We start from the raw sequence: 24,435 nt of genomic DNA on the forward strand, positions 1-24,435 counted from the left end.
AAGATTTAAGAGGAAAGGAGATCGTGCCATATCGCAAAAACTCTGATAGTACTGTTCCAACCCTCCCACGTTGCTCTCTCCCCATCTCTTTTTGCTTCTTGCATTTCCCTTCGCCACCAGTGTTAAGCGTGTACCTCCCCGCACAACTTACCTTGAAACGGGACTCCATTGAGCTCTCGAGAGTGACACAAGGACCTAACCAATCATATCGCGCGGCCTCTCCTGGGCGGCCTCAATAGAAGCGTCTGGACCAATCAGGATCCTGGGTAGATGAGCAAGTTGCGTTGTGGCACGACTCAGCGTATACTTCCGCGCGTGCTGCCCGGGATAGGAGCCTGGCAGAGCAGCTGCACACACGGCAGTGCGGAGGCAGAGAAGGGGTTGGTGATACGGTGCTATAAATCTGTGGTCCAGTCCACCTCCCTTTTAAGACGTCCTCCCCCCTTATTTCTGTTCTCAGTTAGAGATGCAGCAGCTTACTCCTGTAGCGACCTACTAAAAAGCAACAAGGAGAAAGACATCGTCTTTTTGAAAAAACGTTCTTTCGTCTCTTTCTTTGTTCCTTCGTTTGTTTTTCTTGCCCCTTTTTGTTTAGTTGAACGGCAATAGGAGGGTAGTCTCCGTCTTTTTAAACTCTCTTTTTTAAGTTCCCCCTCCCCTTTCATATATTTTTTTTTCGCCATTTCTCTTAGCGTTGGACTTTGGGGTCGAAAGCATTTCTTTTTATTTGCTTCTTTTAAGCCGAGCACAGTTTTAGGTTTCGTGCTGTCTTAAGAGAACTATCCAGCAGCCTCTTGCTCATCCTTATTGGGAGAACTGCACCGTTACTTTAAAAACACATATACACAAAAACCTTAAGGGAGAAAGGTAAGTTTCGGTTTGGTTTCTTTAATCATTAGTTGCAGCGATGCGCTGGCAAACCCAGAAAACCTGTAAGTGAGCAGAATACAGAATACGAAGTTAATTGCACATGTTTGTATTATTTCAAAGATACTGCTCTGCTTTTTAATTCTAGAGACCTAGACTAAAAGACCGTGGACGCATGCTTGACGTACTGAATATTCACAAATGTCAATGGCAGAAACTTAAGTGGTAAATGTGGCCAGGGAAGAACAGGGGTACAATGGGAGTCTAGATATTGAGTGAGCTTCGGGATTGAGGTTGGAAGTTCATTTCGTGGGAAGAGAGGGATAACTTGGGTTTGGGGGGGGCGGGGGGATGCATGCCTCTACTTTCGCGAAGCAACCGAAGGACCGGAGAGGCTTTAGGACCATTAAGGGGAATCAGAAGCCTGGACTTGGAGATTAGACCAGCGAAAACCCCCGACTTAATTGCATTAACCAGATAACATGTGCTGGGGAGATGGGATTGCCAGATGGAATTTATATGCTGCACTAGGCAGCTAGTTGTAGTTGACTGAAAAAAGTACATGCCGCCTGAGGGCTGGGGCTGGGCTGGGGCTGGGGTGGGTAGAAGCTGTCAAAACTCATCGTTGCGAGGTGTGCGGGCTCTAATTCACGGCCGCCAATGATCATGGTTGTGTTTAAAAAGAAGATAGACAATTTAGGGCCGAATTCTTAAGCCTGTACCGGATATGAGATTCCCTTTGTTCAGAAAAGCGTAAATAAGATCCTTGGAGCTGTGTCTGTTGGAGGGGCGGCTGCCTGGGAGCCTCGCTGTGCTGCGCGCTGGGAAGTGGATTCCAAGCCCTGTCCTTGGTCCTACGCGGCTGACTTCGCCTTCTGGGTGAGGGGGGAACCCCCTTCGCAGCCGACAAGGCTTCGCAGCCACTCAGTAGCCAACTCGGCTACACATCCCTCAACCCCTTCCTTGCGGCCCCCCACCCACCCCTTTTCTCGAATAGCTATTGTTAAACTGACGCCTGGAGAAAGATGGTTGGGGATGAGACGCTGGGCAGACACTTGCTTCATTTTAACTTTTGTGATTTCTCAGGGTTTAGGAGAAACCAGCTGGCTTTCTACTGCGAAAAAGAGAACACAGGGTAGAGGTGGGAAAGGGGGAGGATGTTCGCGGGGCGGGGAGGGTGGAGGGAATGGTGGTGGCAGTGCCCTTGCCTAAGAGAAGTTTAAATTATTGGCACGAGGGGGTGTGGGCGAGTGTGTGCATGAGAGCGCCCGTGTGGTGCTTGAGAAGGAGAGGATTGGGAAAAGGTACAAAGCCGGCTGGCTTAATTTCTCTCTGCTCTCCATCCCACCCACCCTCCCAGTTCGAAAAGCCAACGCGCGGCCGGTCTTCTCCGGACTCGACTTTGCCATCTCCGGGGTCCTGGGGGCTGGGGATAGCAAGGTGGCAGTGCCCACCCCGGGATCTCAGCGGCGAACAGGACTTCGCGTGGCCATTGTTGCTTAATTTATGCCCAGCACGTTGCCACGTACCCACCTATTTCACGTCTGTAAAGAATTAATATGAGAGCTGTATAACTGTGGGAAATTGGAGGTTGGATACATTCTCTGTTTTCCATTTGCAAGTACGGGTTAGCGAAACTGATGTCGAGACTGGGTATTTTCTCTCGTAATTACCAGCTGCAGATCTGGCTTTACTGTGGCCAGAGTGAGAGAAATTGTCAACCATTTAGAATTTACTCTTAACACCGCTGGGCCAGGATGGATGTCTCTGTACTTTCTCCCCGAAATGAACAGGTTCTTTCCCCTCCCCCGCTCATGTACAAACATTCCTGTTGGTTAAGATTCTAAACCTTCAGCCCTTCCCTACACCCTATTTATTATACCCATCCTCTGGATGTTGAGAGTGGACGGGAAATGGAGGTGGTTTATTTCTTAGGCCTACAGTGCAACCTATAAAATGTAGGCTTAACATGGGGGGGGGGGCGGGGTACAGAGCAGACAATAGTAACCTAAGAAATGATTTTCCTAACTGGAAATCAGTTCCTAAAAGTCAGGGGGAAAGGTGTGAGTGTTTGGGGGATGGAAGGGTATGAAATCTGTTTAGGGCCCATAAGATTTCCTTGGTAAAATGGCTTCTTAAATGGGACATCTGAAAGATTTGTTAGAATCTAAAATAAGTCAAAAAAAAAAAAAGACGGAGAGAAAATGTTGAGGGTTTAAAAATCACCTTTTGGGGCATTAAGAGAATAACTATTTCTCTTAGTTTTTGCTGAGTCTGTCTTACACCAGGTACTCCTGGGTTCCCCTTCCCTCTTTTATCCAAGTGCTTGGCAGCCCCACTTTATAAAGCTTAACCTGTTCTGGAGTTCTCCACGAAAACGCAGTGTTTGCCAACTAGAAGTGGTTTGGAAGACTTGGGGAACTCTGTTGAGAGAGAGGTCTCCCATGACTTCAAGAAGTCAGTTTCGGGAAGTAGGGCATCATAAGGCATTCTAAGAGTTTTAGGCTTGGATTGGCAAATTTGGTAGGCCCATTTTTGCCTAACGTTTGGAAACAGGCATTCTTAGCAATCCCCCCTGCCTGGGATGGGAATATTATAATTAACTGTTTAGAGGGAGGTCAAAGAGGCGCAGGCGCTTTGAGCCGTTTCCCCAGGAACCCGTACAAAGTCAATTAAGGTCATTTAATTGCAAATCGTAATTGGGGTGACAATAGAAATGCTGATATAGAATCAATTAGCTATTTCTGGTGTCCCCAGTCTGGGTCCCCCAAATTGAGGGATGGACTGTCTCCATTTCGATCATGGCTGAGCCCCCTACTTTACTGTCTGATTTGACTTCGCCCAGGAGGGCAATTTTGTCTCCTCTACCTCCCGCCCTGGGTTAGAGGAGTCCTTCCCTGCTTCTCCCCCAGCCCCGCCCGTCGCGTGGGGGGCGGGGAGCGCTGGCCGCCCTTAGCGGACCTTGCTGCATCAAACCCGCATCATGCCCTTGAAGCTGTAACCTCGGTCACGTTCTTGCGGCGACTCAGCCGCCCACTGCTCAGTTCTTTCTCTTACCTCGTGCGATTACAGGTAGGTTTGACAGGTGATATTTTTAAATGTAGTTTTTTAGGGGGAAGGGTTAAAACGGAAGCCTTTGCATTGAAAGAAAACAAACACACAAAAAAGCCCCAATATGACAGGTGCTCTCGTAATTAAGCGGATGAGCAGGTGTAAAAACGTGCTTCCGCCGCGTGGTTTGGGGTCGGTTTTGACTCCCAGTCTTGGGTCTGGGTCTGAGGACTGGCACAGGTTTTTCCTGGGGAAAGCGATTGAACTGGGCGTGGGGGCGGGCCAAGGAAAGGCAGCGATGGGACGCCCCCTCGGTGAAGAGTTGGCCGTTTCAGGGCTTCGGTGGGGGGCGTTGGAAGGATGCGGCGAGCGACAGGCGCTTATATAGTCGAGTGCAGGATTTCCTACTTTGTGTTTGAAGCAGAGTATAGCACCCCACACAGGTACTCGGGGCTTATTTGAACATCAGATTCCATCTAGACAGGCAGAGAAGGGCAGCGGGGGCAAACCTTTAGTTTTTCGCGGAGGGACCGGACCCTTAAGCTGTGAAGTAGGGAAAAAGCCCTTGAGCTTTGCTTGCAATATGTTAATATATGTATGTATATATATTTGATACACATATATCAAAGTACCCCCGCGCGAATCGCTCTGGCTGCCCGTTAGAGTCCGGAGCCTCGGGGTTTGCAAACTTGCACCTGGTATCTGACGCCTCTGGGCGCGCGACGCTCTCCGCGCTGCCAGGGGAACCTGGTCCAGGAGCCTGCCTGGAATCGGAAGCTGGGAGGGAAGGAGCCAAAGAGTCCGCAGTCGGGCGTGTGCTCCCAGGCACCGACCCTCGGGGCTGCCGGGCAGGGCACGCGCCGGCAGCAGTAGCCGCGGCGCCGCGAACTCGCCGCCGGCCCCGCCTCCTGGCGCTCTTCCAAGCAAGCCCCTCCTCCCCGCCCCGCTACAAACGGCGGGACCGCGGCGCCGGGGCGTCACTGAGGCAGCTGCGGGCCGTGTGAGGAGGCCGGTTGCTGGCGCGGCGCGGGTGGGGCGGGGGTTCCGCTGGCTTCCAGGCCGCCTTCCCGCCACCGTCAGACCTGGGGACGCCGCTGCCGCCGCCACTACCGCCTCTCCGCGGAGCCCGCCCGGAGCGAATCCTCCGCGGCTGTGTGACGGTCGGCAGCGCGAGCCGTAGTAGCTGCAGCTCTGAGTCACAGCAGGCAAGTGCGGGGGTGGGGTGGGGTGGGGCGGGGGCGGGCACGCCTCGCCGGGCCGGGAGTCTGTTTCGGACGCCGAGGCTGAGGGCGGTGCGCGCCGCCGCGGCGCTGTGTTGCGGAGTCCGGCCTCGGCTCGGCGGGAGCCCTCGTCCGGGCTCAGGGCGGGAACGTTGGTGGAGGCGGCGGAGGTTGTGCACGGGAAGTTCCTAGAGCTCGACCCCTGGCGGCGGGAGTCGAGGGAATTGGTCGCCTCGGGAGGTGGCACCGCCCCTCTTGTGGGCACAAGCTGGTTGGGGGCGGCGGGAGCCGAGCGGGGCCAGTTGCGCCAGGCAGCGTGCACAGGCGTGGACGTGTCGGGTTACGGCCGCGGGTGGCGCGAGAAGAACTGCGCCGAGACGCAGGTGAGTGTATTGGAGGGAAAGTGGGGGAGGGGGTTTTTCTAGAAAAAGGGCAGGATTCCTGTGGTGGACTGGCACCTCCGCCTTGTGGGAGGCTGCGTGCACTGGGTTCTCCAGCCGGGTGGTGTCTGGTGGCGTGCCCACTTGGTACGGCGCCTTCTCGCGCGTGGTCCTTTGCGCTCCCGGGGCGTCTCGAGACTTGCTGCGGCCACGCAGTGTGCGGAGGTGGGTTGGGACCGTGGGCGCCCAGGACAGAGCAGGGAGGATCCTCGGGCCGCTCTTCCCCTTGCGCCGTGTTAGGTGAGATCGGGCGCAGCCGCGCGAGGTCGCAGCTCGAGGTCGCATCCCGGGTTTGCGCTCGAGCCGTGCGCTGGGCGGGAACCACGGGGCGGGTCGGGCCGCCGGGCGAGGCAGGCTCTGGGCTTTCGCTTGCTCGCGGCGGTTGCGGCGGCTGCCTCCAGCTCGGCCAGGAGGGCTGGCCAGCGGCGCCCCGGTGCACGGACGTGTGTGCGCGCCCTGGTGAGACTCGTGGAGTCTCGGGTGGACCAGCCTCTGTTAACCAGCAGGTGCTCCTCCAGTGGTCGTGACAGTGACCAGCACACAGTCTTCCCACGGCGTTTCCTTAAAAGCTGACTTGTTATCCTAGAGGGCTGGAGCGCAGGACATTGCCTCTAGATGTGAGCCACAGGCACGGAGCCGTAGCTGTCCAGATGGTCATTTAAAATAGTGTGCATTTTCAAAGATCATCTTTACGATAAAATGTTCATCTTCTATCGTCTATGTTTTCTGAAAATGTGAGGAAAGGAGGGTTTGTTACCGGCTATCCTGTCTCCTTTATTCCTTCCCCAAAGGATGGTGCTTAATGCCACACGAAATATGTCCGGCAAGGACAAAGAGCTTTTTAAAACTTAATATTTTTGTGGACCTACCCATAATAATTGTCTTCATAAAAATGTAGCTCAGCCCCAAACTTATGGCAATTAAGTCCATTTAAAAACTCTAATAGCAGTTGGGATGTAATTTTCCCATCCTTTTAAGTAAAATCGGTTTGTTTGAAATACTGTTCAGTTGCCCTTGAAGACAACATTGTCAAGAATCGTTTCCCCCAGAGTCGTCTGAATTTTTCATTTGTGCTAAGGCCGCTTTTTCTTGCGGAAGCTGACCTGGAGTCTCCATTTTGGTGAGCGGGTGGAAAAGCTTTCCTGGATCTACTTTCTCATCTAGACCTTTGGTTCTAGAAATGGGTGACTCTTGATGGAGGAACTGCAAAGTTACTGCCTTTGGTTTTGAGCTGTTCTTCATAATACGTTTGTAGGAATGTTGGTTTAACACTGTTCAGGTGTGTGTGGGGTACATACTTAAAGTTCTCTTGGAAATGGGGGAGTGAATAGAGGGGGGAAGAGGAAAACAGTTCTGAAAGATCATGGCTGGGGTGCGGTGGGGAAAATTAGATTTTGAAGAAACACGTTCCATCCGATTTTCTATGCTTCCTCTACTTTCTTTTCCTTCTTGAGAGAATGTTCTTGTGTTTGTGTGCTCAAAACTGGCCCCTTAATGCCCTTTCGGGTAACTTTGTGCTGCCACCTTTCGGGGGAGTAAGGTTTTTTGTTTTCTCTTCAAAGACCCAGCCTTAGGCCTTTAAGGCCCCCCCCCACACCCTTTCTCCCTGTCTTTAGGTGTTTCCTTCACTGTGTCTTGTTTGCTGTTAGAAATCATGTCAGGTCAGCTGTTTAAGCTGCCACGCACTCTTTCCCCGTGGTTCAAGAGAATTTCAGTTTTAGGATATGCTACTAGAATAGAACAGGTACTCAAAACTGGTCAGTGTCCGCCAGGCCTGTCTGTTATTTCCTACTGAACCTTATTTTCCTTTTCTAGGCTCAGAATGTATTGGTTGTTAGAGTTCCTTTTTTGGTTTTGGTTTTTTGGTTGGTTGGTTCTGGTTAATGCTTCTTCACCAGAGAAGCGAGGTCCTTCTCTGTCTGGTTCAGCGCTTTTAGTTAAGACTCAGCTCCCAGCTGGTTACTGAAGAACAATGCTCTAAGTGGCATTTCTACTTCCTCATTTCTTAATCCAGCTTTTGGTTCTTTGTATACGGACAGGTGTTCCTGGCTGAATCCTTGTTGCCACTTTCAGCCATTCTAGCCTTCTGTGCTTTTCCTGTTGATGTTATTTTAATTAAAAAAAAATACTGCTTTGCCCTCTCAAACGTCTCTTTCTCTTCTTTTCTACTAGAAGGAAGTCCCAAGTTCTCTTTAAGGACACAACAGAGCCATCCAGAATACCCCAGCTTCTAGGCTGGGATCAAACTTTTCCTCTTAATTTGATTGGAAGAAAAAATATATTTTTTAATTTATGATGCTTTTCAGGCATCAGCATGGCACAAGAGCACCACAGTGGCAAATTACTCTTCGTGTTCTTTGTCCCCAAAGAACTGGGTACTCCTAAATAGCATCTTATCAAGACTGACTTTACCTTCACCTTTTTGATGGCTTGGTCTGCATGGTAGGGTCAGTTCTTTTGCTTCTCGTTTGAAATCTTTTAAAATCTACCACATTATTACATTCTTGTTGCCACCTTTGTCACAGATAATGTTTATTTGGAAGTAAGGGAGGTTGGAGATCCACGGTATTTAGCCTGGTCAGGTTAATTTTTTTGATGGCATTGGGAGGGGCTCTATAGGTGAGATGGTATGGGGCCTGGATGGTGTGCCACCCTGTGGAAAACCTGCCCATAGCAGTCCTCCCCAGCTGTTTCTGATTCTTTGGAAAATCAACTGAATGGGCCAATAATCATAGTAAGCTACCACATTAAAGTGTTGATGATGTTGTGTTTTTTCTTTCTTTTTTTAAAGCATGGGTATTTGGTTGGAGGCAGGGCCACTGAATGGGCACATGACCATAATGCCTTCCCATTGAAATTCTTGATTTTTGAACAAGGGAGCCAGTACTTTGATTTTGTACTGTGACCTACAGATTATGTAGCTTATCCTGCCTGGTTAGAGGCTTTCTTGATTGTTAATATTTAGCTGGCAGCATTGCTGCTTTATGCTAATACTATATTATAGAACTGTTGGAAATCCAAGGCTCTGTGCACTAGTGATGCCACACCCAACTCTTGAATTAACTCTGGAGGACATTAGATGCATAGAATGTTTACTTGCTTTGGCCAATTTCATTTTACTGATGTGGCAGTCTTCACTGGTTCTTGTTACTCACAGAACCCACCTGTTGTGTACTCTAATGCCAAATCCATTGTTTTGTTTCTAATTTGGGAAGAACATTTATCATCTATTTATTTGATTCTAGATACTGGTTGGTTTGCAGCCCTTGTCGATTTCAAGTGCTAAGTGGAAACAGAAGGTGCTTAAGCTTGAAAGGCAATAATTTGTTTTAAGCCTTTTGTGTGTTAAAATATACACTTTTTTTTTTTTACGGTTTAAGTAGATTTGGTAACTTGAAATCTGAATTAAAACTAGGAATTAGTGTCTAGTAAAAGTCTACAGAGGTTTTATGGTGTATTTAGGAAAATTTTAACTAACAGGAAATGAACAGATTTGGCTTTTAGCATTCATGATGTATATCATGACTTTAATTTTAGTAAGGTCAAAGGAGAACTTTTTTTTTTAACGGGGAGACGACTTGCTATATCAATAGCCTTGTAGTCCATCGTATAAAACAAAACAAAAGGCTACTCCTCTGTAACAGTGGGTTAGGTGCATTTTCATAGCCATCATCCCCGCTATTACCAATGCTGTGTTTCCCAAGATTAGTCTACATAAAAATATCTGTTTTTGGTAAAGGTGTTATTTTCTCAGAGCTATGGGTTTGGTGTTGAATGCATCAATTTCATTAATATTCTTAGCCGTATGTTTCCCTTTCGAATGTTGCTTGGTAGTTTTGTGTGATGACAGATAAGGGTTTTCCTTGTAAGCAGGGTTTATGAGGAGGAGGATAGGTGCTTTGGCAAGGAGTGGAATAAGGAGTAAAATAACTGAGAAGGTCATGGGAATAGGTGGCGTGGGGTTAAAGCCAAACCAATTTGGAGGTTGCCTTATTAATTGCAAGTAATTGTGTTTTATGTTTTTTTTTTTTTTTAAAAACTTGCACTTTCCTAGTACTTGTCTATATTACTGATTTCTATTATGTCAGTTTCTGACTTAAAATGAATAGCAAAGAAGGTTTGACAGGCAAGACCCTCTTTCCCACTTCTAGAAATTGTTTATTTGAAAAAACTGGATGATTTTTCTCAATAGACTTATGTATCATGAGACAGTTATAGTAAAATGTTAGATTTTTTTTTGAAACATGAAGGTTTTGTTTTAGCATCAGATAAGTTTTGAACTACTAGGTTGAGTTTTCTGTATATTTTTCCCTTGTCTAATCTAATAGTGATAGATTTATACCGGCCTTTTTCCTTGACTTAAAAAAGGAGTCTGTCTCATAAAAAGGAAATTTATATTCTATATGATTAGCTTTCCTTTTCCTCCAGAATTTTTGTTGTTGTGGGCTATTCATTACTGGAGATTATTTCAGCAGCTTTAAAGACTATATTAATGGAATATCACAAAAATCCCTATTTTCACAAATATCAGACCCATTAACTGTTCTTTCAGGATGGATTTTCATTTTATTTTGTTTTGCATTTAGTTAGCAGTGGTCAGACTCACTTCAAGCTCAGTATTTTCACTAATTTTATCTCCTTATGAGAATATGGGCAATAGTTATTTCAGAGTTCTCAGCTTTCCTGTATTTCCTTATTATGGAGCCACTGTAAAATTGAAATTTCTTGTTAAGATTGAGGAGTTTTGAGTCTCTTTGAGCATCTGAAGAAAGCTGCGGGCCCTCTTTCCCAGGAGAAAGTCACATATGCAGAAATTTCCATACAGTTTCTACCATCTTGCCCTCTGGAGTAAAGACTATTAAAATAAGGTTCTATTTAGGAAACAGGACTTTGAAAATTGGAGTTGTCTTACATTGGTGAGAGCAGGGAGAAATTCAGATTGGTTCTTGTGTGCCGTCGTGTTAGTGGTGTGGGCCTTTAGCTTTCATCCAAGGCAGTCTCTAAGCTTCCTTTTCTCCTCATAGGTTGTTTTAAAATCCATTCTGATTTTGTAAACAAATATTATACATGTAAGGTCTTCTTGTGAACACAGTGCTGCCAGTTTAACTACTGAGTTGTCTTGCCTGAATAGATTTTGTCACTTTGGTTGAAATTCTTAATTTAGCAGATCCAGGTGGAAAATACTAGGCTGGTATTCTGAAGTTTCCGTCATCTGGTTTTGGCTCAATTACCTATGTCCTTGGTTTTTTAACCTTTCTTTGAGTGTGAAACCTCACACCTCATTGACGGGGTGAAGATGAGCGTATTGAAGTATGAGATTTCTGGCAGCGGAATGACAATGTTTCCTGAATTGGAAAAGTGGTAATAGGTGGTCCCCATAGATGAGTTTTATATATTTGGCCTTCAATGTGTTATTATGAACCATTGTTTTTATAACATACCATCTTTATAACATACCATCATACAATGTGTATTTCTGCCACACAGAAAGAAAATTCCCAGACTGTAGGGAGGTTTTGGGAGAATTGTGACTTTGAACATTTCAATATGGAAATAGATATAAATATATCAATGGAATTTGGAAGGGAAGTTTAAAATGCATTTTTTTTCTTGAAAATATAAATAAAGCTAAGAGATTACATGTGAAATTATGAGAAGTTAGCCAGCTAACATTCCAGGAATATAAATATCTTAATTTAAATTTTCCATCTTTTTTCAATGAGAAGTCAAATTTTAAAATTGAAGCATTTACATTAAAATAATCAGCCCATATCTTCTTGATTTGAATTTTGTTTGATCTCTTATCAAGGATCTATTCCTATACATGAAAAAAATGAAATTTACACTGAAATAACATTTTTCCCCTGTTGGTTTCAATATCTTTTTACCACCCCAAGTGAAAAGTCATTGATGGATGCCCTATCAAGTAAGTTATTGGAAATTGCTCACTTGTTCAGTTTTTAAAGGATGTTTAACACTTTTTTATTCTTTAGGCATCATTTGTGCATATCAGAAGTATAAGAGGTATGTCTCAAAGCAAATAAGTCACAGTGTGTTTGAAAATAAATTCACCGAATTGGGTAAGGTAGGGAAAATACTCCTGGACCTGTTCGTACTTGATCTTGAATTTCCTCTGAGCTGCTTTTCAAAAGTGAGCTTTTTCTATTTCACTGTTGCTGCTGCTCTACGGGGGGTACCTTTGGTGACACGAGGACCATCCATCTTTATTGCAGGACTATCTAGAACATTTTAAATATACAAAGTTTATTATAGAGTGAGCAAGTTTTTATGACCTCTTCCCCGGTAAGGCCTATTTCTGTATGAGTTTGCTCAACACCACTTTCTCTCCCCTAGGTGCTACTTAACTGGTTGCTGGCTTATTTTGTTTAAACCCTTGGGGTCCTTTTTGGCCTATGGCTGTGAATGACTCATGGACTTTTCCCAAATACCAGGTCATCAGTGCTTTAGGTTTTCATCCCTTCCTTGCCGTTGTCCCTGCAAAGAACTTGAACCACCCACAGCCTTCCTCTCCTCTCTGTGATGCCTCTTGCTAGCCCTCTGTCCCTTAGTCACCTGTCTATGCTTTGGAGCCCTGTGCCAGTTCTGCTTCTAGCCTGGCAGTTCTGGGTCAGGCATAACCTACGCACTTGTCCCTTTCTTTTCTTATTCAGCTTCCACTTTTGCATTGGCTCTTAAGCATTTTGTTACATTTTGTTCACTGAAGATTATTTTCTGTCATCAAGACAGTTGCCGCTATTAGAGGACGAAAGGGAGAAATGGGTTATCAACTGACAAGTGGATTCTGCCACGGGTCCCAAATGGTGGCCCATGGGCTGCATATTCTGGGGCTGTTTCATTTGGCCTAAACTGTGTTTTAAAAAAAGTAGTGAGTTGTTGATTTAGGCATTGGCTAATATCATGTAAGGATCTAGAGCCATATTTTGTGTCTCTGGAAAACGTGTGAAGGTGGAGCAACGCTGAGCCCATATTCACTGCACTGTTTACATGGAGCATGGTTTATTTCACTTCAGAATACATTGTTGCTTGGCCTTTGTGGGTATTTGAGTTTGTGATTCTAATGCTGCAGTTCCTAAAGCCATGGGAATTAAAAAGTTTATTAAAATATCTAGACAAAGGCAGTAGTTCTGAAGACTTCAGTTCTTTGATTTTCTTTGTGTTTGCAAATAACGTTTGAATTATGTTAGATTGTTCCTTATAAATTTACATCTTGAAGTCTTCTTTATTTTACATAGAGAAGTCTCGTCTTGGACCTCCTCTTCCTTAATGCCTGGCTGCAAGACAGCTTCTCGTTCCTTTACAAGATGTGCTTGCATCAGGGTGTCTTACCTTTTTTCCCCTCTCCCTGGGATTTTAAACTTGCCCTCATTGGGACCAGAGATTTCTTCCTGCCTGTTGCCTGCTTATATTTGTTCAGATGCTTTGAGGTCAGCAGAAGTTGCTTGGTGCTGTGAAAACTAATAGGATGTTATGAGCTGTTTCAAAGAGCCCCATGGCCCACCTGCTAACCTCATTGCTGATGGTGTCAGCTTAGAAAAGACATTCTCCCCTCAGAATGCTGTAAAAAAGAGCTGATATGAGAGGTTACCAGGTGTGAGGTTTATGTGTGTGTTGTTCTTCTCTCCTTTTCCCCCTTATTTTTTTTTTTTTCCAGTTTTCAGCCTTTTCTAAACCCCCTCTCCAGAAACAGCAGGGCAACCCAGCAAAGCTTTCTCCCACGTGTGCAGTAGAGCAAGCTGATACGCCAGCAGAAGTAGAAAGAGGCCCCACATGTCGTGTTTGGACCAGTGTTGTAATTTTATTTTACAGTAAGGAAGGTGGATATTATTAATCTACTCCTGAGCATAATAGCACAATTTGAATAGCAGAGAGCAACTTTGGTGTGTGTTAATGTCTAGTGAGATGAATACAGATGAATGGTAAGTAGGTAGAAAATGTCAGTGTAGAGCTTTCCTTTTGGTGACTTTAAGCACTTACATTTCCAGTTAACTTTTTGTTCAGCCCAGCACACAGATATGAAGACCTGTTTTATCAACCCAGCATTAATGTAGCTTCTGAGGATGGAACAATGCCTATAAAGCCCTGCTCTCCTGGCAGCCACTTGAGCTGGGCCAGTCATAACAAGGAATTAGAATGTGTCCCTGTATTGAACATCTTAGCAAAACCTTTCAGAATAATAGGAGCTTAATGCTGGCAGTTTTAAAAATTGGTGCAGTTTCTAGCCCAGCCACATTTTTTTAATATTTGGGAGTGAGTGAAAGTGTGTGCTTAATTTGAAAAAAACTAATTTTGAATTAACTGTGTGTATAGTTTAAAAAATACTGTAGGTCTATTCTGAACTAATTTTTAAGAGGCACTTTAAAAAAACTCTTGGTACCAAGCATCTTCCATGATTATATGATTCTTTTAGATGAATATATTGCTTATTTTGACATGCCCTGGAGTGTCTTGTTGAGGGGCTTCCAGGGTGTCTTCATTGTTGGGTGGGGTGGGGCATTGAGAATTTGTTTTTTAGAAAAAGAATCGTGTTTTATCTTCCTAAAGGTTGAGAATTATTGTCATGGAGCTTCTACTGTGCTATTAGAAAGGCTTTGGTTTTGGTGGGCTGGTAGTTACCTTGGAGACTAGACCTTTTCCAAATTCATCTAAAGTTTTTTCTTCTAGTTTTTTTTTAAAGGATCTTAAGAAATGTCTTCACGTTTTTTGTATTGGGACCATGTTCAGAAGCCAGGGAGTTTGTGTAGTACTTATGGTTTCATCACACATTATTACTGAGTGCTAGGTACTGAGAGAGCTTTAGAGAAATTTATAAAGCATCCTTGTACTCATTCCTTGGTCTGCCTGCTTAAGGAGATGCAGAAAACGATATCACAAGCCTCCCCCTCTAACTTTAATAGTAGTTTGAGGACTTGAGAAAAGGGACATATCTCTATAGTCTGGGCATTAAGGATATGGCCAGGATTCTGCATATTGTTTTGGGGACAGGAGTGTGGTTTTCTTGGTCTCAGTTGTTTTGTGTGTATATTTGCTTAGTTTTTGTGTCTTCCCTCCTCCCTCCCTCCCATGTCATTGTCATTCCTTTTGGGTCTCTCTTTTGTTGTATGAATAATTACTTCCTAGTTTGCCAGGAGTCCAGTCACAGGTAAAGAATGTTTATGCAATGCAGAACCTGTCAAGTTTAAGTTGTGGCTGGAGAGAGACACCACTGCGACTGTCTTAATTCTGCTCTTGTCCAAAGAAGATCGGATCCCAGGCATGTGTGTGTAACCACTTGAAGCCTCCAGTGTTTCCCCCATGGTTTTACTCCCTTGATAGCATGATGTGCCAGGAGCTTCTTCTGTGTATAACATTTACTTTTCAAAACATTTAGGAAAAAGTCATAAGGATGATAAAGTTTCTTGGACTCCTTCCCTGTTAGTATAGTTCCAGTAGTAGTAAGCCAGTGACAGGTTAGGATCTGGGATGCTTTTAAAAACACTGATCTATACCTTCTCCTTGATTCTTGCTCATGCCTAAGACCACGTCTGCCAGGAACAAGGGTTCTTAAGGCTGCTGATTGTAGCTTTCTCATGCCAGTTCTTGATGTTCTTAGGTCTGCCTGTTGCTTTTCTCCATTAATGGCATTTACATTTCTTACTTCGGAAAGGTGATTGGACAGCCTGTATGCTGCTTCATCTCCTTGTTTTGCTGGAGAGGCTCATTCCCTCAGGTGGAACTGGCTCTTGATTCTTGGACTTTTTAAAAAGGATTTGGCTAATCTACCTGTATTGTTTGTGGACAGTAGGGGGCAAAGTTTGATTTCTTGGTGAACAACATAGTTTGTGATCTAGAGAAGAAAAGTGAAGGGGTTGGTTTTTCCCCTTTTGTACAACTTCTAAAAGTAACTTCTAAATTATTGCCTCGTGAGAATGCAATTACAGTAAGAAATTTTGTATTTGATAGGACAGTAAGGAGCTGCCTGTTTTTAGTTGCTGAAAGCCCTGGCTGTTAGGACAGAGGAACAGGTGCAATCAGTAATTGAAGGTGGTGTACTGCCCACAATGATGGAACCAGGAGACACGAGCATTGTGTTTTCTGTTCTTCCAGGACTTCACCACAGTTCCCTGGGATAATGAGTTTACAGATGAGGGAAATGAGGCTCAGAGGTCAGGTGGTTTGTTAAAATCATCCTGCTGGGTGGGTGTGAAGGACTTAGGTCTGTGACTCCTAGTTCACTCCCTGTTACCCTGGTCTCCAGAATGATGTTCTTTCTACCTCTGGTAGTTCTGTTGGTTGTAGTTTCAGGTGGCTGAGGACACAGAGACAGATCCGAGAGGCAGCTCGACGACTGTGTCATCTCCAGGCCTTATTGTTTGGCCCCTCAGTGGTGGGGCTGTTGTAACCTGTAGCACTCCCAGCAGAATGCCCATACCTATTTCCCCAGGGCCAGGATTCTGACCTTGCATTTTTTTTTTTTTTTTTTTTGCGGTACGTGGGCCTCTCACTGCTGTGGCCTCTCCCGTTGTGGCGCACAGGCTCTGGACGTGCAGGCTCAGCGGCCATGGCTCACGGACCTAGCCGCTCCGCGGCATGTGGGATCTTCCCGGACCGGGGCACGAACCCGTGTCCCCTGCATCGGCAGGCGGACTCTCAACCACTGCGCCACCAGGGAAGCCCCTGACCTTGCATTTTTTAAGGTCTATGACCAGATGACTTCTGGAAGAATTCCATCACAGGCTGGTGTCTTGTTGCCAGCTGGCAGTCTCCACTTGCAGGATTACTTTTTGGAACTATATAAAGTATAGATCTATAAGTGAGGAAATGAAGGCACTGTCTTCACACTTATTTTAGGATTCTGTTAAAATCAAGAAAAAAAGATTGTGATACTGTGAGCTCTATTCCTGGCGAAGGTGACATTCTGATAACCCTAGCTCGTTGTAGTAGAGAATCTGTAAGGGCTATTCCTTAAAGTTGTTACGTTTCTGGGACTAATATGTTCCAAATCTGGTGGGCTTTTAGAAATGCACCTATCTTTGTTCTGAGAAAAAGTTGCAGGTCAGGTGCTCCATAGGATGTATGATGTCCAAACTTGAATCAACAAAATATCTACCCAGTAAAGATGGTTATTGATTTATCTTGTTTCTCCAACTTAACTGTCAGAAAAATCTGTTGGAGGGAGGGTGGATGGTGAAGAATACAGATTCAAGATAATCTTTCTGTTCTTCCCTAGAAAGGGGACATCTGTCTTGTTTATTATTTTATCTCTTGCACCTAGTGTGTTACTTGTTTGTAGTAGAAATTCAGGAAGTTATTTTTTTAATTCAATTGAATTCAGAGTCTGGAATTGAGATAATACAGTACTTGAAACTTACTGTCAATTGAGAAAGTTTTATTTGCATCTGTAGGTAAACCATGAATGATAGGTGATCTTATTAAAATTTTAATCACTACAAGGAAATTTTAGCAAAAAATGTTGGTTTAACTAATGCCATATTTCCTCAAGTCTTAGATGTGCAATTTTTACATAGTTTTTGAATCTCATAAATATGTCCACTTAATGTAGTGATGTTTATTTTTCTTACAGCTGGGAAGCTAGTGGTGCATCTTTCAATCCATGATATTGTAGAATAGAGACGCTTCTTGTTAATGTGTCCCTTGGTTTCTTATCTTTGTGTATATTTTACTCTTTCAAGCCTATAAATATTATCCTTGTGCTCTGTGAAGCTGTTGTAAACCTAAAAAAAAAAATAAAAGAAAATCATCTCTACATATTTCAAGCAAGTGTCTCTGGTGTAAAATTGGCCCAACAGGCTATGCACATAGCGAAGGAGTATAGCATAGCAGTCAGGTGGAATCCTGCCAAGGGTGCTCCATGCTGTTTAGCCAGATTTAGGACATCACAAGATGAAGCAGAAGTTAAGATAGGTATTGAGAATTCAAAGCTGAATAGCTTTTTATATCATTTCATCGTATAGGACACTGCAATCCTAACCTTTGACTTTAATAAATAGCCTGCACTTCCTTTTCTGTAAGTTTCATTTTTTTTAAAGTTGGCCTCCACTATCAAAAGATTTTGAGTGAAAGGTTTCTGTAGTTCCCCAGTTCTCTAAGAAATTCAGAAACATAAAGAGATCAGGGGACTTGTTGTGAGGTCTTGGGTATTTTATATTGAGCTTCCCTAAGGAGTTTTATGGAACTTTACCTGTAAGGAATTTTTCATTGTGGCTGGAACCTCTTTCTCTTCCCCATTCCCTATGATTATTTCCTGTTTGTTATTGTTTAAAGAAATGAAGCAGATTTGCTGACAGTTTATTAAATGACTGTTTGAAAATGTTCACTATTCCTTTTTGCTAGAAAGTGGCTTCTTAAAACTTTAAACTTTCCTCTAGACCTACAGCTTTATAGGATTTAAATTTTTATGCTTGTGTTGTGCCTGGCCTCCTGACCTTAATGATATTTTGTTGTCTTCTTGATTTCTTATCCATTCACTTTTTTTGGATTGTTTATCAACCTCTTTTACTCTGCAGTAGTTTAAAAACAATTATTTTTCCAGCTTATACATGAAAACATCTCAGTTTCCTTAGTTTCATTTACTTAGTAAACATTTTGTTCATACTGTGTACCACACACTGTCTTCGATACTGAGACATAGGGGTGAGTGTGATCTAGTCTTTGCGGACATGAAACTCAGAGTATTGGGGGAGACACATGTTAAAGCTCTAGAAGTTATTATTTATAATGGTGATTTGTGTTACGAAGGGCAAGAGTCTTTGGGGCTCCTAACTTAGTGTGGGGTGGTCAGAGACGTTCATTTGTTAACTTCATCTTCCCTCCCATCTACCCTCTCCCTGCCTTACTCCATCAAAGGCAGACGTTTTGTTTTTTAATTTTATAGGCAATAGAATATTAGAATAGAAAGGGGTCCTGAAGTTGAACTCTCTTTTTCCCTGATAAATTCATGGTGAACTTTGAATCCTGGATCTGATCCCTGCCATCTAGTTTATATCCCACCAAAGGTCTGGCTTTTTTTTTTTTTTTTTTAAACAGCCAAGAAACAAACTGTAATGTTCTCAAGTATACCAGTAATTTAGCAGCTTTCACACTAAAAACTATACAACCACTGCCAAGTCCAGCAGTGTTATCTGCATAGTCTACATCTTTCACTCGTGGCTTTGAAAATGCGCTGCTCTACTCAATTTTGAAGTATAATTTATCAACATTTTTTTGATAGTACTTTTCTAGTGTATAAATTGCGGTTGTAAAAACTATAAAGAGAAATGTCTGTTAGGCTTTTTGATTTGGTCTAAAGGACTTTACCTACTCGCCCCAAATTATAGTTTGTCATTGATTGAATTGTTTGGTTAATTTATGAATAACCTTTTATAGAATCCCTCTGCCAGATCGAGGCAACCCACCCCATTTCTTCACAATACTGTGTTCCTCCCAGTATTCATTTAAATTTGAGCTAAAATCAAATACCATATTATTTTGGAATTGTCTTTGAAACATTCGTTGGGATGGGAGAGGCTTAGGCAGTTTTCTTTGTAGAAACCTTGGAAGACATTTATTGAAAAATACTTCTTTCTTAAAATGACCTGAATGGCTTTTGGGCAGTCCCTTAATTCTAAAGGGCTATGTGTGTTTGTAAGAGATTGGTAGCAGAGTCTGGGAAATTGCTCTAAGTAATCAGAAAAAGACAAGAAGAAAAAGAGGTTAGAGAAAATGAGGAAGCGAATTCTCCATGTGGCTTGTTTCCTCAACCCACAAACATCATCAGAACTATAATGATATCCCACCTACTTATTAGATCAAAACAACTTAACTCATTGTTTTCCTCAGAGAGGTAGACTCTGTTTGCATTTTTTGGACACTTATTAAACGTTGTTTTCAAATGCATTGGAAGCTCCTTGATGTCAGTGATCCTGTTTACAGCTTTGTTCCTCGATATAGTAGATCCCTATATTTTTAAAATAAAGTTTAAAATTATAAAATTACACATGCCAAAAGTAAATATTACATGTAAGTTTTTTTTTTTTTCTTTAAGGCATACTCAGCCTTCGTACTCAGGTTAGTGAGAAGTTGCCATGTGTAACATACATATTTGACCAATTGTAGTTAATCAGAATTCTTAACATTTAAACTGAGCACTTTGAGGTTTTTTATGGACATTAATTATTACTATACAATACTATTTAAGTGCTGGATAGTAGATAATACAAAAAGTCATCTTAGAATATTAAGTTAACAGTGCTGTTTGTCTTCATCCATTCCTGTGAATAATTAAGACTTTACCATATCTATTTGCAGCCTCCTAGTTGGTGAATTTAACAGTGGACCACACAGGAAAAGATCTGGGGTGATGCTTCTGTAACCACTTTGACAAGACTGAGATTATGCCTTTTACATGTATTTATGACCTGTTTTATACAGCTTCAAAGCATGCTATATTAAAAAAAAAAAATCCCTGCTTTAAGACTGGATTGAAGTGGCCGTGTTTGCCAGGATTAAGGAGGCAGGCTCCAGGGATGACTGCCAGGCTGGTCTAACAGCAGTGTGAAACCTCCTTTGGCTGTTGGGAGAATGGCTGCTTTCTGCTCAACACTGAGTCTTTTTGGAAGCAGATAGCGAAGTTGAGGTCCAAGGTGGATGCTCTGATCAAGGATGGCTAATCTTAAGAAGGGTTATTGGGCTGGGTATTCCTGAGGTATATGTGTGGCCCCTGTACACACACACACACACACACACACGCGCGCGCACAATCCAGGGTACAGCGGCAGCTCCATCTGGTATGTTGCAGGCCTGCCGTGACATAGAACTGTTTGTTCTAAAGCAACTCATTTTAAAGCTGCAATATGTTAAATGGGCAGCCCTTCATTTGAAGGCCCCGGGTATGTTGGCAGTTTATCAGCAGCAGGGTTGTGATCTTGTCACTTCTTGTTAATAAAGGCTTTTATTTAGCTTAGCAAATCATATCTCCTGTTAACATCCACTCTTTCAAATGGTAAGCTTGAAAGGGATGTTTGTGACTTTTTATTAATTAGTAGCCATCAGGGTGCTTTGGTCCTCCCTTGTGATAGCCATTTAGCTGCATTTCTTCTACTGAGATGCGGCTTGTCTTAACTAGGAAAACCACCAGATGATTAAAATGATCCTTTTTTTGTTTGTTTGTTATTTTTGAAATGGTTTTTTATCTTCCCTCTAAGGTGGCCATTTCCTCCAGTCTCAATTTCACTTCCATTTTTAAATTCCTAGCAGGGGTTTTATCAGAGCATTTACTTTCCCAGTGCAGCAGTTTGGCTTTCCCAGCACTTGTTTGTTTATTTCCGGGCAGCCCAAGAGAATAAGTATTTTGTCTTCAGATTTAATGTGCATTTCTTATATATAGCAAATTCAAGGACATCAGAGAATGTCAGAGCTGGAGGGGCCCTTATCCACAGTGTTGATGAAAACCCTCATTTTATAAACATGGAATTTGTGGTAAAGGTGTTGCCTAATGTCTTATAAAAAGCGATAGCGGTTGGTGACTCTAAACCCATAGCTGGTTCCTGACATGCCTTTCCTTCTCGCAGTTCCCTCTCGGCACTGCTGCATTATTTCCATTTCATTTTTAAAAATGCAGGGGAAGTCTTGGTGGGATTGTAAGTTGATAGGATTTTTTAGAGGGCTTTTTGGCAGCAACTTAGCATAATTAAAAATATAAATTGACTATGAACCAACAGTTTCTATCTTTAAATGTATATTTTTGCTCTCTTGTGTAAGGTATTTATTGCAAGCATTGTTTGAAATAGTAAAACCTTGGATATTTATCAGTAGGGAATCATTTATATTAATTTGGGCCATCTCAGTTATAGTCAGCTCCTCTGTATCTGCAGGGAGTGGGTTTCCACGTCCACAGACTCAAACAATTGTGGACTGTATACTATGTTTACAGTCGGCAGATGCAGAACCAGAACCGGATATGGAGGGCTGACTTTGGGACTTGGGAATCCTCGGGATTTTGGTATCTGTGGGGATCCTAGAATCATTACCCTGAGGATACCAAGGGACCACTGTATAGCCATCTATAAAGAAAGAATTCTCTTATGTGCTGATATTTAACTGTAAAAAGCAAGTTGCAAAGATCATTACAGAAAGATCTACCTCTGTGTATCTACTAAATTATTTGCTTTCCTCACCTGTGCTTGTACATGTTTGTATTGGCTTTGAAAAGGTTCGAATTGTTAATGAAACTGTTAACTTCTGGTGTGTGCGTTGGAAGAATTAGATTTCTTTCATTTTATAGTGTTCAACAGTTATCTTTTTGCATCATGTATACATTTTAGTTTGCAAAAATATTAACATGCAGTTACTAATTACTTCAAAAGATAATCCCCCTTGTATTTTTCAAAGCATTTTAGCAGATTTTCAGTATTCTCTGCATCTCAACTGTTTATTAATGTTTGGTGCCTCGATAGAGCCTAGCACTGTGCCAGGTCTTTGGGAGTTCAGGAGCAGTAGGATATGGATGCTATCCTTAGGTTAAGTCTAGTTGACAGCCTGTAGTCAGGAAATGTGATGAGTTGATTGTGGGAGAGGGGGTTTGGTGAGGGCTGCTGCATAGTTGGGAAAGGTTTGAGAAACTAGGTAGATGTGAGTAGCACTTTGGGGAGGTTTTATAGAGGTAGAGGGAGACTTTTTTCCTTGGAGAAAAAGAGGGGGATTAAACATGATGTACTACCAGCATATTGAGGAAATAGCTTTGACTATTAGAGTGTGGTTAGGTTTCTAGAGGGCCTTGAAACTCAGGAAGGAACGTTTCCCTTTCTGTATGGTGTAGGGTGTTGTAAAGCCTTTGGAATATGAGCATAGTAGGAAGAAAACTTGAGAGAAACCAGATTGGGGACAATTTTGTAGGATGACCTGGTGCAAGGAAAACGGAAATAAAGGATGTGGGTTGGTATGGCAAAAGCAGCCCTAGAAAAGAAGGAGCAGGACTTCAAGAGTGAAATGAAATGTGATTTGGTGCCTGACTATGGTGGAATCTAGCAAATGGAAAACTACTACTTGGCATATTGTATACTGTTAGTATTCTCTAAACCAAAGTAAGTATGCAACATGAAACATAACTTATTATGCTTTATAAAGTGTCTTTTCTGAGAACCAGAATATAGAGTTTATTCATGGTTCCCCTATCATGGTTTTATAGAAATTCTATATCAAAGAAAGTTGAACTGATTAAAGTGAGTACTGGGCATAAGAAGTACTTCACACAGTCCCAGGGCTGGAGAAACATGTCTTTGAAGGTAAGGAGAGGAATAGGACACCATTCTAAGGTTTACTTGTATATGCTTAAAAGATTCACCATGGGATTTCCCTGGTGGTCCAGTGGTAAAGAATCCACCTTCCAATGCAGAGGACTCGGGGTCGATCCCTGGTCTGGGAACTAAAATCCCACATGCCTCTAAGGAACAACTAAGCTCACGCGCGACAGCTACTGAGCTTGCGAGCCTCAGCTAGAGAGGCTGCATGCCGCAAACTACAGAGCCCTCGTGCTCTGGACCCCACTCGCCACAGCTAGAGAGAGAAAACCCGCACGCTACAACTAGAGAGAAGCCTGCGCGCTTTGACGAATACCCCGAGTGCCACAATCAAGACCCATCGCAGCCAACAACGACAACAACAGAAAATCACCACGGAAGAGAACTTATTTAGCACTGGTGAGACTAGCGATTCTCAAACTTTTTGTTCTTAGGACTCCTTTTTACACTTAAATTATTGAGGACTCGAAAGACCTTATGTTTATGTAAGTTATGTTTATCAATATTTTTTGCATTAGAAATTAAGATGAGAAAGTTAAAAACAGATATTTAGCTCAAAAAACTCCAATAGCATTAACAAAAGTAACATTTTAAAAATGATGGATATGTATGTTTTGCTAAAACAAAAATAATGGTAAGTGGCATGATTTTACAGTTTTTCATCTCTTTAATGTCTAGCTTAATAGGAGTCAGCTGTATTCTTATATATTGCACCAGGCTGAATGCAGAAGCAGCTGTCACACATCATATAACCTTTGGAAAGCTCTAGTGTACTTTTTTTTTTTTTTTTTTTTCTGTATGCGGGCCTCTCACTGTTGTGGCCTCTCCAGTTGCGGAGCACAGGCTCCGGATGAGCAGGCTCAGCGGCCATGGCCCAGCTGCTCCGCGGCATGTGGGATCTTCCCGGACTGGGGCACGAACCTGTGTCCCCTGCATCGGAAGGTGGACTCTCAACCACTGCGCCCTCTACTGTACATTTATGAGAGAATGAGAGGAAAAGGTATTGTTTTGACCTTCTGGATCTGTGAAAAGGTCTCAGGGACCTTCAGTGGTTCCTGGACCACACTTTGAGAACTGCTGGGTTGGACTCATGTCTTCCTGGGATAAATAGGGCAAAGCTCACTTGAGCCTTAAAATTTAGAAATCTGTATTACAGGTATTAATGGACAGTCATGTTTCCAGTGGAAGTGCAAATTTAAGAATAAAGGCATGGAATTAGAATAACTGAAGGTGAGATTGTGCTGGGAGTTGAAGCCTCGAATAGTGTGACCAGGTTCAGTCACTAGCAGGTTTTACCTTGGTCCAAATCTTGGTACTTATCTTCCTTACCTTAAAATCAAAGCTGTGACTAGCTTTCAGAAGTTCCATGTAGCACAAACATTCTATGATTTATTCATGTATTTTTTTTTTATAGTGCTCTCAACACTTTCTTTCTATAAATACACACATGCCCACACATCTACGTACACACATTTGGAGCACTGTAGAAGGTCACATGAGCTAAAAATGCACTTTGGAGTACTTCACCTAAGCATTTTCTTTTTCCCACATTGGCTTCATTGT

At 43.1% G+C, this 24,435-nt stretch overlaps 1 protein-coding gene across 11 annotated transcripts in view; it reads left to right on the top strand.

Annotated features, from left to right (window-relative positions):
• The first annotated feature begins 319 nt into the window (after positions 1 to 319).
• Positions 320 to 24,435, top strand: part of ELAVL2 (ELAV like RNA binding protein 2) — a 135,846-nt gene continuing 111,730 nt past the window's right edge. For 3 of the 11 annotated variants that reach the window (XM_079927937.1, XM_079927943.1, XM_079927948.1), the window contains exon 1: positions 4,841 to 5,123. The gene's annotated coding sequence lies outside the window, so the exon portion shown is untranslated. Of the gene's footprint in view, positions 868 to 3,820; positions 3,940 to 4,840; positions 5,124 to 5,377; positions 5,522 to 24,435 lie in introns of those variants that run through there. The other 8 variants (XM_079927944.1, XM_079927946.1, XM_079927941.1 and 5 more) reach the window with 7 other exon arrangements.

Source organism: Stenella coeruleoalba (genome assembly GCF_951394435.1).
Source record: "Stenella coeruleoalba genome assembly, chromosome: 7".
Lineage (NCBI taxonomy): Eukaryota > Metazoa > Chordata > Mammalia > Artiodactyla > Delphinidae > Stenella > Stenella coeruleoalba.